Raw genomic sequence first — 12,877 nt, 5'->3', positions numbered from 1 at the left:
CTAGATACCCCAAAATTGCTGCTGTGCCTTTGGCCAGACCCCAACAACTTGGGGCAAAGTTTACCAAGAAAGTAAGCGGCCAAAATTTAGGTATGTGGGAGACACACCCACAAACCACCTCCGGCTCAGCTATATAATTGGAGGCATGGCCTCTCTGGTTCCTGATCAAACTGCTTAACGGCTATGATCCCAGAGACTCAGAAACAAATCTCGGAACCCAGTGGCATTGGGCAGAAATGTGTCCAGTCCCCGCAGTAGGTTACTGGCTCCAGGCGACCCCAGGTAGCAATAGGTTTCGCGCCTTGGCCTATTCCCCCTGGCGGTTCAGTGGCATCCACCAAAAGCCACTGGACAGTCAGTTTTGGGCCCACAGGATGGAGGCGGGGCCTCACGGGATGGAGGTGGAACCTGCCCTTTCCTCCCGCCTCAACGAGACTCCGAGTTGCTGCCCACGAACAGCCTCTCTGATTCCTGATAAATCTGTTTAACAGCTATGATCCCAGAGACTCAGAAACAATTCTTGGAACCCAGGAACTTTTGGCAGAAATGCGTCCAGTCTCCACAGTAGGTTACCAGCACCAGGCCACTCCAGAGAGAAAGGGTGTTGTCCCTCCACCTGTTCCCCTTTGGCGGCTTGGTGGCCGCCATCCTCCAGAGCCACTGGACAGTCACATTTAAGCCCGCAGTGACAAGACGCGTGGCACCTCACAAGATGGGGGGAGCTGGCCCTTTCCTCCCTGCCCCAATGAGACCCCGAGTCACTGCCCACGAACGACTCCTAATCTGGCTCTGACTCTGACTCTGGCTTCTAATCAAGCTGCTTAATGGCCATGATCCCAGAGACTCAGGAACAAATCTCAGAACCCAGCAGGTTTTGGCAGAAATCCCTCCAGATTTAATGGTTAAAATTTTGAAATTCCAAAATATGTTATTCATAATCAGAAACAGAAAACAAATTGTCTACAGTTGCCTTTTTGGCAGATCTGAGTGTTGGAGTAAAATCCCAAATAATAATGATGGCTCTCATATCAAAATATTGAATGTAATCAAAGTAGAAAGAGAGTAATGTGGAAATCATCTGCCCCCAGGTAGAGGGAGGGTGTGGGATGGAGAGTATACTGGGGTTTTTGGTGGTGGAAAATGGGTACTGGTGAAGGGACGGGTGTTTTCATCATTATATGACCAAGACTTAAACCCAAAAGCTTTGTAACTGCTCTCATGGTAATTCAATAAATAAATTTATAAAAAGGGGGGGGGGGGAAGGTGGTTCCGGAAATTGGCTTATAGTCAAATGGTGTTCTGGGAATCAGGTGATAAGAAACAAACTTACTCTCAGAATTGCATTCCCTTCTCTGTTGTATAAAAGCTTCAAAATACCTGCTTGAATATTTTGGGCCAGGTCATTCTACTATATCAGATGTCATATTTCCAATATGACTGTTCTATCTTTAAATTTTTCCTGTATTTTAAATTACTCCATAAATTTCTCTATAAATGTCTCCATAAATCCACTGATCCCCACACACTTAACATTCTTTCACCTTGGTTCTCCCAAAAAGGAAAAAATACAAAATTCTAGATGGAGACACTAGCTCATTAGATTCCTGCTTAGAAATTTCAGTTATTGCACTTTACATCCATTCCAACAACAGTGTTCAAAACTTGCCTAATAGACCTGTTTCAGATCTGCATCTTTTTTCTACCATTGTGTCCTCTGTTCACTGTGCATTTTTCAAAGGCACTCATTTATCCTGGTTGTCATATTTTCCAGAAAACCTTTCCTGCCCTCACCCAGACAGTACTAAGGACTCCCATGCTACTGGGGGCCTCTTTATACCTGCTTTCTAGAATATACTGACCCCATAAGAATTGCTAACAACTCTGTCCCCTATTATACTACATGCTTACTTCTATCCCAGTACAATGCCTGCACTACAGCAGATTCCAAATAATATTTATTACATTAATCTGTAATTGATTCAACTTAATCCATTCTGGGCAGCAAGAAAGACAAGGGGTTTTTTTTATTAAATTTTGAGATAAGATGGTTTATAGTTATTGCCAGTGGCTTGGGAAGTGGGGAATGATGTGAGGTAACCTCAAGAAAAGCACTTTTACCTCTGTGCTCGACTCACCTAGGGAAATATCTGGCTTGGGTCAGGACTGGTAAAATCTGCTGTGATGTCCTACACAGTACAGATATTCATGTCCCACCAGCCCCACGTGGTAGCCTCAAGCTGTGATTGGAGTCCACTTGTTCTGCACATGGTGGAAATGATCCCTGACACCATACTTATTAAGAAGCCATGGACACAGGCTGGAGTAAGGACCTGCTCTTTGCAAATCTAAAATTGGCACAGGCATTCCAGGTCTGTCACCTTCCCTCGCAAAAAAGAATTTCAGAAGGAGGTGAAAGAGTGAAGCAAGATTTTTTTTTATAAAAAGACATTTACTAATTATGACGTGAGAGGAGGCATTTGTGGAATATAAAATATAATGAGACTACCACCCAGAGTAGTAGAACAGTAGAGATAGGCCAGGAAGACTGCTCCACAGTTGGGAGCCTGCCTTAAGAGCAGGGGGAGAAGGCAGCTGGGACAGAGAAGGGATCACTAAGTCAATGATGGCTGGAGGGATCGCTCCGGATGGGAGATGAGTGCTGAAAGTAGATAAAGGACCAAACATGATGACCTCTTGGTATTTGTATTGCAAAACATAATGCCCCAAAGTAGAGAGAGAATAAGAAGCAAATTGCCATAGAAGCAGGGGGATGGGGTGGGATGGGGGTTGGAGGAAGGATACTGGGGACATTGGTGGAGGAAAATGTACTGGTGGAGGGATAGGTGTTCGATCATTGTACGACTAAAACTTAAACATGAAAGCTTTGAAAGAGTAGCTCACAGTGATTCAATTTTTAAAAAAAGATGTGAGGAGAGGGGCCAGAGCAACAGTACAGCAGCAGGTGGGTGCTTCCCTTACACGCAACCAATAAAGGTTCGACCCCCTGCATGCCATATGGTCCCCCAAACCTGTCAGCAGTAATTTCTGAGTACAGAACCAGGAGTAGCTCCTAAGCATTGCCCCCACACCACCCCCCCCACACCCAAAAAAAAGAAAGAAAGAAAGAAATTGAAGTGAGGAGAGAGAAAGGAAAAAATAATGGTTCAAGAAACAAAATGAGCATGGGGAGAAAAAAACCAAGAGAGACAGAGGGATGGAGGGAGAGGGGGAGATAGAGAGGAAGAGTAGAGGGAGAGAGAGAGAGGGAGGGAAATGGGAGGGTGAGGGAGGGAGAGGGAGAGAGAAAAAAAAAGTACAGTGTGGAAGAAATAATGGCTCCAAAACAAGACTGCAAAAAAAATATTTCCCAAATGAAATCTAGCTTATCAGGCTTGGAAAGTAATTTATTTCCTATTTTGGTCTTCAATTTACCATTATTATCATGTACTATTCTCATGGAAAGTTGGAATTTAATCAACAAGAAGAAAAATTTTGTATTTAAGCCCTTCCAATTTTGCAGGCTTTGATAGTATTCCTCAGTCCTGTTCTTCTCCAAGTAAAGATTTCTTATCTTTTCAGTTCCTAGGCACCTGGCAGCAATCTTGGTCCCTTAATTATTTTGCTTTCCTAGAGTAGAGTGAACAGTACAACTTCCCTCAGTTTTTCAACATTCTATTTAAATAGAGGCTTCCTCCAGCAATATGCTGGTAGTAGTGTGAGCCTGACAGTTCAATGCTTGAATCCAGAGGTGCTTGGGATCGTCAGGAAAACACCAGAAAGTATTGGGAGCCATGAGGTGTGGGCTAGAATTGTTTTTATCTGTAAATGTTATTATTTACACAAGTACAAGCTCGGTGCTAGTCCTGAGCACCACTGGGAGTGACTCAAAAAAAAAGAAAGTGCTGGAGTGTTAGTATGGGTAGTTAGGGTGCTTGCCTTGCATGCAGCTGACCTGGGTTCGATCCCCAGCATCTCATATGGTCCCCAAGCCCCACCAAGAGTTATCCCTGAACAACACTGGGTGTGATCACCCCCCCTGCAAAAAAATAAATAAATAAAAGAAAAGAATATGACCCCTATTCAAGAACCAGAAGCCAAAGTAAGGGACTGGGACAAGTCAATACTTTTTTGTATAGTTTATTGTTTTGCTTTAATCAAAACTTCAGGAAGGTGGGGCAAGAGGGAATCTGGTAGAGAAGCTGAAAATGGGCGAGGGTCTAGTGCTGAACATAATATGCCTAAAATTCAATGATGAGTTACTTTGTAAATCACAGTGTCTTAATAAAAACATTTTTAATTTAATCAAATACATAAGAGTATATAGACTTCATTAGATATAAGCATTTGTCTCAGCATGCTTCACATTAAAAATAATTTTTGTCATTGAAGTGAAATAGACTTTGAAGATTTAGAAACAGGCAGCAAGTCCACGGCTTAGAAGCCAGCCTCACATGCTGGCAGCTCAGATAGAGAAGGGACCCCCAAGTAAAGGATGCTCGGAGGATCCGCTCAAGATGGGAGATGTGTACTGAAAATAGACTATAGACCAAACATGATGGTCACTTAATACTTGCACTGCAGACTACAACATATGCACTTAATACTTGCACTGCAGACTACAACATATGCGGGGGGGGGGGGGGGGGGGGAGGGGAACGGGGGGAGGGGGCACTGGGAGGGATAGGAGGGATACTGGGAGCATTGGTGGTGAACAGCACTGGTGGAGGAATGGGTACTCGATCATTGTAAGCATGAAAGTTTGTAAGTCTGTAACAGTGTCTCAAGGTGATTAAAAAAAAAAGACAAGCAGCAAAATTTAAATATTAAGCAACTAAAGCAATGATGCTAAAAAGCAAAATGAGACTGTCTTGATTATAAATAACACATTTCTTTTTTTTAATATATATCCAGTTTAGAAAAAACAATTTAGATGTTTAAAATCTGATATTGCCAATTCTTTTCCTTAATTATTCCTTGGTCACTTCCAGTTGGTAAAAACAATTCTATGCTTCACCTTAGAATGCAAGTAGTGACCTGGAAGCTGAGCAAAATGCTGCTAAATATCTGGATCAAAGAGGGAATAAAAAAGAAATTAAAAACATTCCAAATAATAAAATTTCAGTAAGAAAACATTTTTAAACTATAGAAAAAAGAAAAAATATTTCATGCTCATGGATTGTCAACCCATGACAAAACTGACAAATTGACACAACCATTGACATATTATCAATCAATATTATAAAAATAACCATCCTACCTAAATTATTATAGTTCAATGCAATCCCAATCCATATTCCAATGTCATTCTTCAAGAACTCAGATGGGCTGGAGCTATAGTACACCGAGTAGGGCGTCTGCCTTGCACGCGGCCTACCCGGATTTGATCCCCAGCATCCCATATGGTCCCCCAAGCACCGCTAGGAGTAATTCCTGATGTAGAGCCAGGAATAACCCCTGAGCATTTCCGGGTGTGACCCAAAAAGCAAAAAAAAAAAAAAAAAAGAACTCAGAATGATGAATAACAAAAGTTTGTATGGAATAATAAAAAACACTGAACAGCCAAAGCTATACTGAGAAATAAGAAATTGGGAGGGGGTCAGAGAAACAGTACAGTGGGGATGGGGGGGAAGGACACTTGCCTTGCAAGAATCATGGGATGTGACTCAAAAAAAAAAAAATTGGAGGCATCTCACTATCTAACTTGAAACTATAATATGGTGATTAAAATGGCAAGGTATTGGAATAAGAAAGACTCTGATCAATGAATTAGAACTGAGTACCCAAAAGAAAAATCCCCAGATCTATGGTCAGACAGTTCTCTGAAAAAGACAGATGGTCAAAGGATACACGAAAAAATATTCATCACTTATTATCAGGAAAATCCAAATCAAAACAACAATGAAGTATCATTTCATACCAGTGGAAATAATCTTGTTGGCAGGATTGTGGTGAAAAGGAATTCTCATCCACTGCTGATGGGAAGGTTGTCTGGTTCAACCCCTATGGAAAAGTGTAGATATTTCTCAGAGAAGTATACATACAGGGGCTGGAAAGATAATACAGCGGGCAAGGTGTTTGCTTTAGAAGGGGTCCACCTGGGTTCCATCCTATATGATGCCCAACCCACCAGAACTGATCCCTGAGTGTAAAGCCAAAAGTTAGCCCTGAGCTCAGTCAGGTTGTGGTCAAAACAAAATAGAGCTGTCATGCAGCTCAGCAATTCTACTTCTTGGTATCTACCGCTAAGATGCAAAAACAGTCATTCAAAAGCACACAACGAATACCATTATTCATAGGAGCACTTAATGGATTAGCTAGAATATAAAATTAATTCAAATGTCCAATGACAGATGAACAGATAATAGAGATGTGGTGTGTGTGTGTGTATATATACACACACACACACACACACACACACACACACACAATGGAATACTACGCAGCTGCACAGGATAATGAAATCATGCAATTCACCACAACCTGGACAGAACTGGATGATATCATATTACTCTAAATCAGAAGGACAAATATGGGATGATCTCACTTATCTGTGACATGCAGAATTAACAGGACATGGAGATGCAAGGGATCAAAGGGGGAGGGTACCTAGATTATCCTAGTCCCTAGATTTAAGAAACTAAAAAAACAAGGAAGGAAAAAAAGTCAAGGTGGGAAGAAAGAAGTAAGTAGCAGACAGGAGGCAACAGTGGCAGGGCCAAGGATTTCAGGCACAGAGGTGATATAAGGGTGTGGTCCATCTATGTATTTAAAAAACAGAATCAACAACACTGTAAGCAACAATAACCAAACTTGACCAAAATTCTTCAAAATGTGCCTGTGGAAACCTAGGGAAACTGATGGAGCTAAGTTGATACTAGTAGTGGGTTTGCTATTGGAAATACTGTATGCAAAAAAATTAATTATGAACAACTTTGCAAATCACTGTGCCTTAATTAGAAAATAAAAATAAATTAAAAAATAAAAACCTGGGCCAGAGCAATAGACCAGCATCTAGGGTGCTTGCCTTGCACATGGCCAACCTGGGTTCGATCCTTGGCACCCCATATGGTCTGCCAAGCCCACCAGTAGTGATCCCTAAGCATCCGACCAGGAGTAAATCCTAATCCATATTCCAACATCACAGCGAGGTATAACCCAAAAATCAAAAATAAAACAAAATAAAAATCCTGGTTTTGCAATCCACCCCAGTTGGGAGCTGCCTGACTCTCAAAGTGAGCCCAAAAGGTGCCCAATGGAGATGCAAATCAAAACAACAATGAGATATCATCTCATACCACAGAGACTGGCACACATTCAAAAGAACAAAAGCAACCAGTGTTGGTGTGGATGTGGGGAAAAAGGGACACTCTTTCATTGTTGGTGGGAATGCCGACTGGTCCAGTCTTTCTGGAAAACACTCTGGACATATTTTATTTCTTTAAATCAGTTCTAGTATTCTAGTGATACCACACTACCCTAACACTTCAAATCCTCTTTTAGATCTATGTTGCAATGCCAGATTAAGAGCTAATCAGAAAATTACTTGTGCTCAAACATCATTTTTACTTCTTCTTAACTGGTATTATCTAGCTTTGTCACTCTAATTTTATTGATCAGACTTACCTTTCAAATGTGAGATTCTTTACAAATGACAAAAATTTACTACCACTACAGATATTCAAAAGATATTTGCAAGGGCTGTAAAAGACAGTTCTCAGTTTGTTTCAAGTTACAGTGAGAGAACATGCTGACTGTTATTTGAAACTATATAACTGGAGAGAGTAAGACTACAGAGTTAGCAGTATAGAAACCTACACTGCTAAAACAATACTTTAATGATACATCTATAAATATGAAGCTAAAGACAGATAATTACATACTCTTACCCTACCTAAATTTTTCCTCAATACTACATCTATACAACAGTAGAGTATGAATCATAAAAGTATGACAACTTTTACTTAAAATAAGGCATTATCAGTCTATGTATGACCTGTATATGAAGGTGTAGCAACTCACTTGTTTGGTTTTGGGGGAGGAAGGGGAACACACCCAGCAATGCTCAGGGGTTACCCATGGTTCTGCACTCAGAAATTACTCCTGGAAAATACTCAGGGGACCATATAGGATGCTATGGATTCAACTCAGTTGCCATGTACAAGGCAAGCACCTTCCCCATTGCACTATCAATTCAGCCCCTCACTTGGGTTGTTTTGGGTTTTTTTGAAAACAGGGAGGGTTCTGAGGGGCGAGAGATAGTTCAGTGGGTTGGGAACATATCTTAATGGGTTCTATCCCCTGAACCACACATATGGTCAGTCCCCCACACTCTACCAAAAGAAAGCCCTGAGTGCCCAAAAACAAAAAATTTAAGGGGGACAAGGAGGCAGCCCTTGTCCAAAATGTTTTATTCACAAAGAAACTCCATTCGTAAAAAGAGAATCCATTTTTGTTATCTTTTGTTATCTAAATTATTCAGTTTCAAATAACTGAAGTATATGCCTCACACTAATGCCAATTTTTTTTTAACTTTTTTTGTGTTTATTTTTGGGTCATACCCAGCTGTACTCAGGGCTTACTCCTGGCTCTCTGCTCAGGGATCACTCCTCGTGGGGCTTGGGGGACTATACTGAGTGCCAGGGATTGAACCCAAGTCAGCAACATGCAAGGCATGCACCGCACCTGCTGTACTATCACTCTGGCCCTACTAATGCCAATTTTAATATAAATTACAATTCAATAATTCCAGGGGGAGGATCTGGGCTCTGGGGGCCACCCCCAGCAATAGCAGGCCTCACTGACAGTCCTGATGTCTCAGTGCTCAGGCCAGTGAAGCAGTGCAACTTGAGCCCACCTCATCAGGAGCCACCAAGGACCACCTGGTAAAGTGGTGCGAGAGAGACCTACCACATGAGTAAGGTATGTTCTCCAGCACTCTGAACTATCTCTCTGGCCTAAAACAATCCTCTTTAATTTTCTTAAAAAGAAAATCCAAAGGGGCTGGAGCAACAGTACAGCAGGCACGGCACTTACCTTCACTCAGCCAGCCCGGGTTCGATCCCCAGCATCCCATATGGTCCCCGAGCACCATCAGGAGTAACTCCTGAGCAATAGGTATGGCCCAAAAACAAAACAAACAAAAGTCCAAAGCTGGAAATATAGTATAGGGTTACTGTGCTTGCCTTGCACATGGCTGATCAAGATGTGATCCTCAACACTGCACACGGTTCCCCAAACACCACTTAAGAGCGATCCTTGAGCACAGAACCAGGAATAAGCCCAAAGGACTGCCAACTGTGGCCCCAAAAACAAAAAAGAAAAAGAAGGAAAATCCAGATGGGAGTGAGGGATAGGATAGGGACAATAGTGGAGGGTAGTGGACACAATAGTGCAGAATTTGTTTTTAGAATAATGTTTGCATAATATTAACAATAATGTAAACACAATGCCTAAAATAAAAAATAAAAGTAATGAATCAAATTTGAATACAACTCTCAAAAAAAAACTTAGGATCAGGGGACGGCTCAACGACAAAAAAATAAAAATAACCCATTTTATATGTTATTGTCTGTCAATACACTAATGAAACTGGGAGAGCTCTCTAATTTAGTGTAGGCATTACTTGTCTTTTTGCCAAAATTATTCTTATAATTTACAGAAATTTTTATCTTTTCAAAATTTTTCTTCTCCTTTATGAGGTGCTCAGAAACTCATGCCAGATGTAATTTTAAACATTATTCACCAAATTTCTTAGTATGGCTTAAAATAAGAATGAAAGTAAGTTTTCTTAGATGTCATTAAAGCAATTTCTAAGTTCATTGGTTTCTACTTATTATGTGTTCCTTGCCCAACTTCAATTTACTTAAGAAAGTCAATACAAGCCTAGAGAGGAATAGTAAGAGCATAATCATGGCTTCAAATTCCTTCCTGGTAGCTCTGCTCTTTCAGCCTAATACCTCTTCCATCTGCTAGTATCTCTGCTCTTCAGCCTAGTATTTCTTTCCTGGCACTGCAAGTGATTTCCCATTGCACCACAGCAAGGCATGTGTAAGCAACACACACACACACACACACACACACACACAAAAAAAAAGAGGTGTAAGCACAGCTACAAACAAGAGTGAGCACCCCGGCTAGTAAGATCAACTTCTGGCAAGCGAGTATGATAAAGCAGCAACCCCTCCCCCGCCCCCAGCAAGCACCACAACTATAACTTGAGTACCTCAACAAAAGCACCACTGCTGGCATACACGTGTGCAAGCAAGGTAACTGAAGAAGTACAGCTGAACACCTGGCAAGTGTATGCACTACACAACCTGAAGGGCAACCCTAATCCACAGCAACATCATCAACAATGGGAAGAGAGAGAAAGAAAGAAATTTTAAGTTTTTTAATTTAGAAAGGGGCCTGGAAGATCTTACAGGGGTTCTCCCAACACAACATGGCTTCCTCGGCATCACCACGAAAAAGGCCCTGCAGAAGTGGCCCTGGTGGTTCTCCGCAAAGCAGGCCAGAGCACTACCAAATCCTCAGGCTTAGCACTGAGCCACCAATGGTTTAGCTGAGGATAGGAAGGAGTGCCCCTGGGGACCCAAATACCTGCTTGGGAGGCCCCCTCCCCAGATTCACTCACAAAATTCTTAAAACACACACACACACACACACACACACACACACACACATACACAGGCGACAAGGAGATAGTATTAGGATGTGGTTAGGATGCATGCTCAGCATTCACCTGACCCATAAGCCCAACCCAGGTTTGATTCCAGCACCACATGGTGCCCAGAGCCATTGCCAGGTGTAGCCCCAGAAGCCCCCAGCACTGCTAGAGTCAGCTGAGTAACCCTGGCACTGCAAAGCTAGAGTGGCACTGCATCCAGGGCCCCTGGCACTTAACCTCCAGACCAGCTAATGAGAACTGCAGGTGCCCCACCCCACCTCTTGCACACCACTTAGGAGGACAAAATTTTTAACTAAATGTCAAAGACTTGCTTACGGCCTGCCCAGGTACACCCAGGTACCACATATCCCTAAACCAGGAATCTCTCCTACCACCAGGAGAGATTCCTGAGTAGATGGGTATGGTGGAGGGGAAAAAAAATGTTTTTGTTTCTGTCAAACTACCACTTCATAAGGCAGGCCAACTTCTAACAAAGACTAACCAAACCTTTATTGCTTCTATGCACTTTGATTTTAAATTTATTTTAAAAATCTTAAAATTTTAATTTAACAAAATCTTCATTGTCTCAACTCATGACATTTACCCCACCAACTTCATGATTTAGCAATTTCACAAGTGGATTAGAAGCAGTGGAACTTATCAAACAAAATAATTAGCCAGGGACCCATAAACAAGTTTCGAAGTAGTTTTCTTACAACTGAGTAGATTTCATCCTATGTGTCTCCTATAAATTAGATTTCAGGTGTGCATGTTGCAAGATTGCTTAGAGGAGAAAGAAACAACATGTGCAAGAGACAACACGGGCTACCCAGAAAACCAGCTTCTGATATTTTCTGACAAGTCAAAATTTTTGTTTTGTTTTCGAGCCATGCGAAAAATCCCACAAAAAGAAAGCAGAACTCTGAGCCTCGAGGCATAAATTCAAGGCAGAGGATCCAAGTGAAACCACTGGCTAAACCACTTAAGACCTGCAACCCTACCTGGACCCAATTTACACATCGGGTGGAACGGCGAAGACAGAATCCAGGACAAACACAAGGCGATCAGGCTCCAAAGAGAGCAAGAGTGCTTTGAAATATGCAAAGGCACTTCAAGAAACGGCAGGCAAGAACAATGAAAGAACTGTCGCCTCGGGGGGCGGGGGGGCAAATTTTGAAGGGTTCTGCACTGCTTACCAGGAAGAAAAGAAGACAAGTGCAAGCACTCAGAACCTGTTCGGTGACACTTCGGGTGAATTCTCAGCAATGTCACAGAAAGGCCCAAAAAGCCCCACGTCGGTTGCTTCCGCTCTCGCCCCACCGGGAAGGAAGCCACGCAAGCTCAAGTCCACCCCGGTTTGAAGAAGCCTTCAGCTACGCGGCCTGGAGGTGAGGGCAGGGCCAGGCACACCGCGGCCCGCCTCCGGGTGCACCCCTGGGGCGGCACGACGGGCCCGGCCCCCGGGAAGGCCGCCCCTCCCCGCCCCGGCGCGAGCGCCCCCCGGCCCCGGCCAGCCCCTGCCCAGCGCCACTGCCGGGCCGCATCTGAGAGCAGGGGCGAGAAAGTCAGTTAGAGCGGTTGGAACTGATGCACCTGGACTGGCCGCCGGAGCACAGCGACCGGCCCGGCCTGCGGCGCCTCCGACGTCACCCCCGGGCTCGGCAGGTTCCCCACGGGCAGGCCTCGGCGCAGACGGCCCGGCCCGCCCCGGGGAGCCCCGCACCGCACGCTCACCTCCAGAGTGTCAAAAGCGCATGTTCGCCGCTGCTCCACCGCCGCCTCGGCTCCGCTACCCGGGCCAGGGCCGCCCGGCAGCTCAGCTCCGCGGACCTCCGCAGTCTCGGGCTCTGCTCCCCGCACCGCGGCGCCGGCTCCTCCCCGACACGTCAGGGACTGCCGGGATGTCCGTGTCCATTCTGTGACGCACGGGGCGGGGCTCGGCGCATGCGCCGCACTGAGCGGGGCCGGCGGGCGGGGCGGGGCGGGGCGGGATGGAGCGGGGCCGGCGGGCGGGGCGGGCGGGGCCGACGGGGGGGGGGGGGGGCACAACGGTGGGGGCGTGTCTGGGGGAGGGGCCGGGGAGGCTGGCGGCGGCGGCAGGGCCGGCGGGCAGGGATGGGTGGGGCGGGAGGAGGGGGCGGGGCCGGAGGCGGGGAGGAGGCGGGGCGCGGCGGGGCGGGGCGGCGGGGCGGCGTGGGGAGTCGGGCGCGG

At 44.6% G+C, this 12,877-nt stretch overlaps 1 protein-coding gene across 1 annotated transcript in view; it reads right to left on the bottom strand.

Moving 5' to 3' along the window:
• The window catches only part of NDEL1 (nudE neurodevelopment protein 1 like 1), a 51,780-nt gene extending 39,187 nt beyond the window's left edge, over positions 1-12,593 (bottom strand). The window contains exon 1 of the mRNA XM_056115056.1: positions 12,401-12,593. The gene's annotated coding sequence lies outside the window, so the exon portion shown is untranslated. The remainder of the gene's footprint in view (positions 1-12,400) is intronic.
• Positions 12,594-12,877: the final 284 nt, after the last annotated feature.

Source organism: Sorex fumeus, unplaced genomic scaffold (genome assembly GCF_029834395.1).
Source record: "Sorex fumeus unplaced genomic scaffold, SorFum_2.1 ptg000028l, whole genome shotgun sequence".
NCBI lineage: Eukaryota > Metazoa > Chordata > Mammalia > Eulipotyphla > Soricidae > Sorex > Sorex fumeus.
The sequence above is the reverse complement of the archived record's forward strand: the minus strand, read 5'-3'. Positions and strand labels throughout refer to the sequence as shown.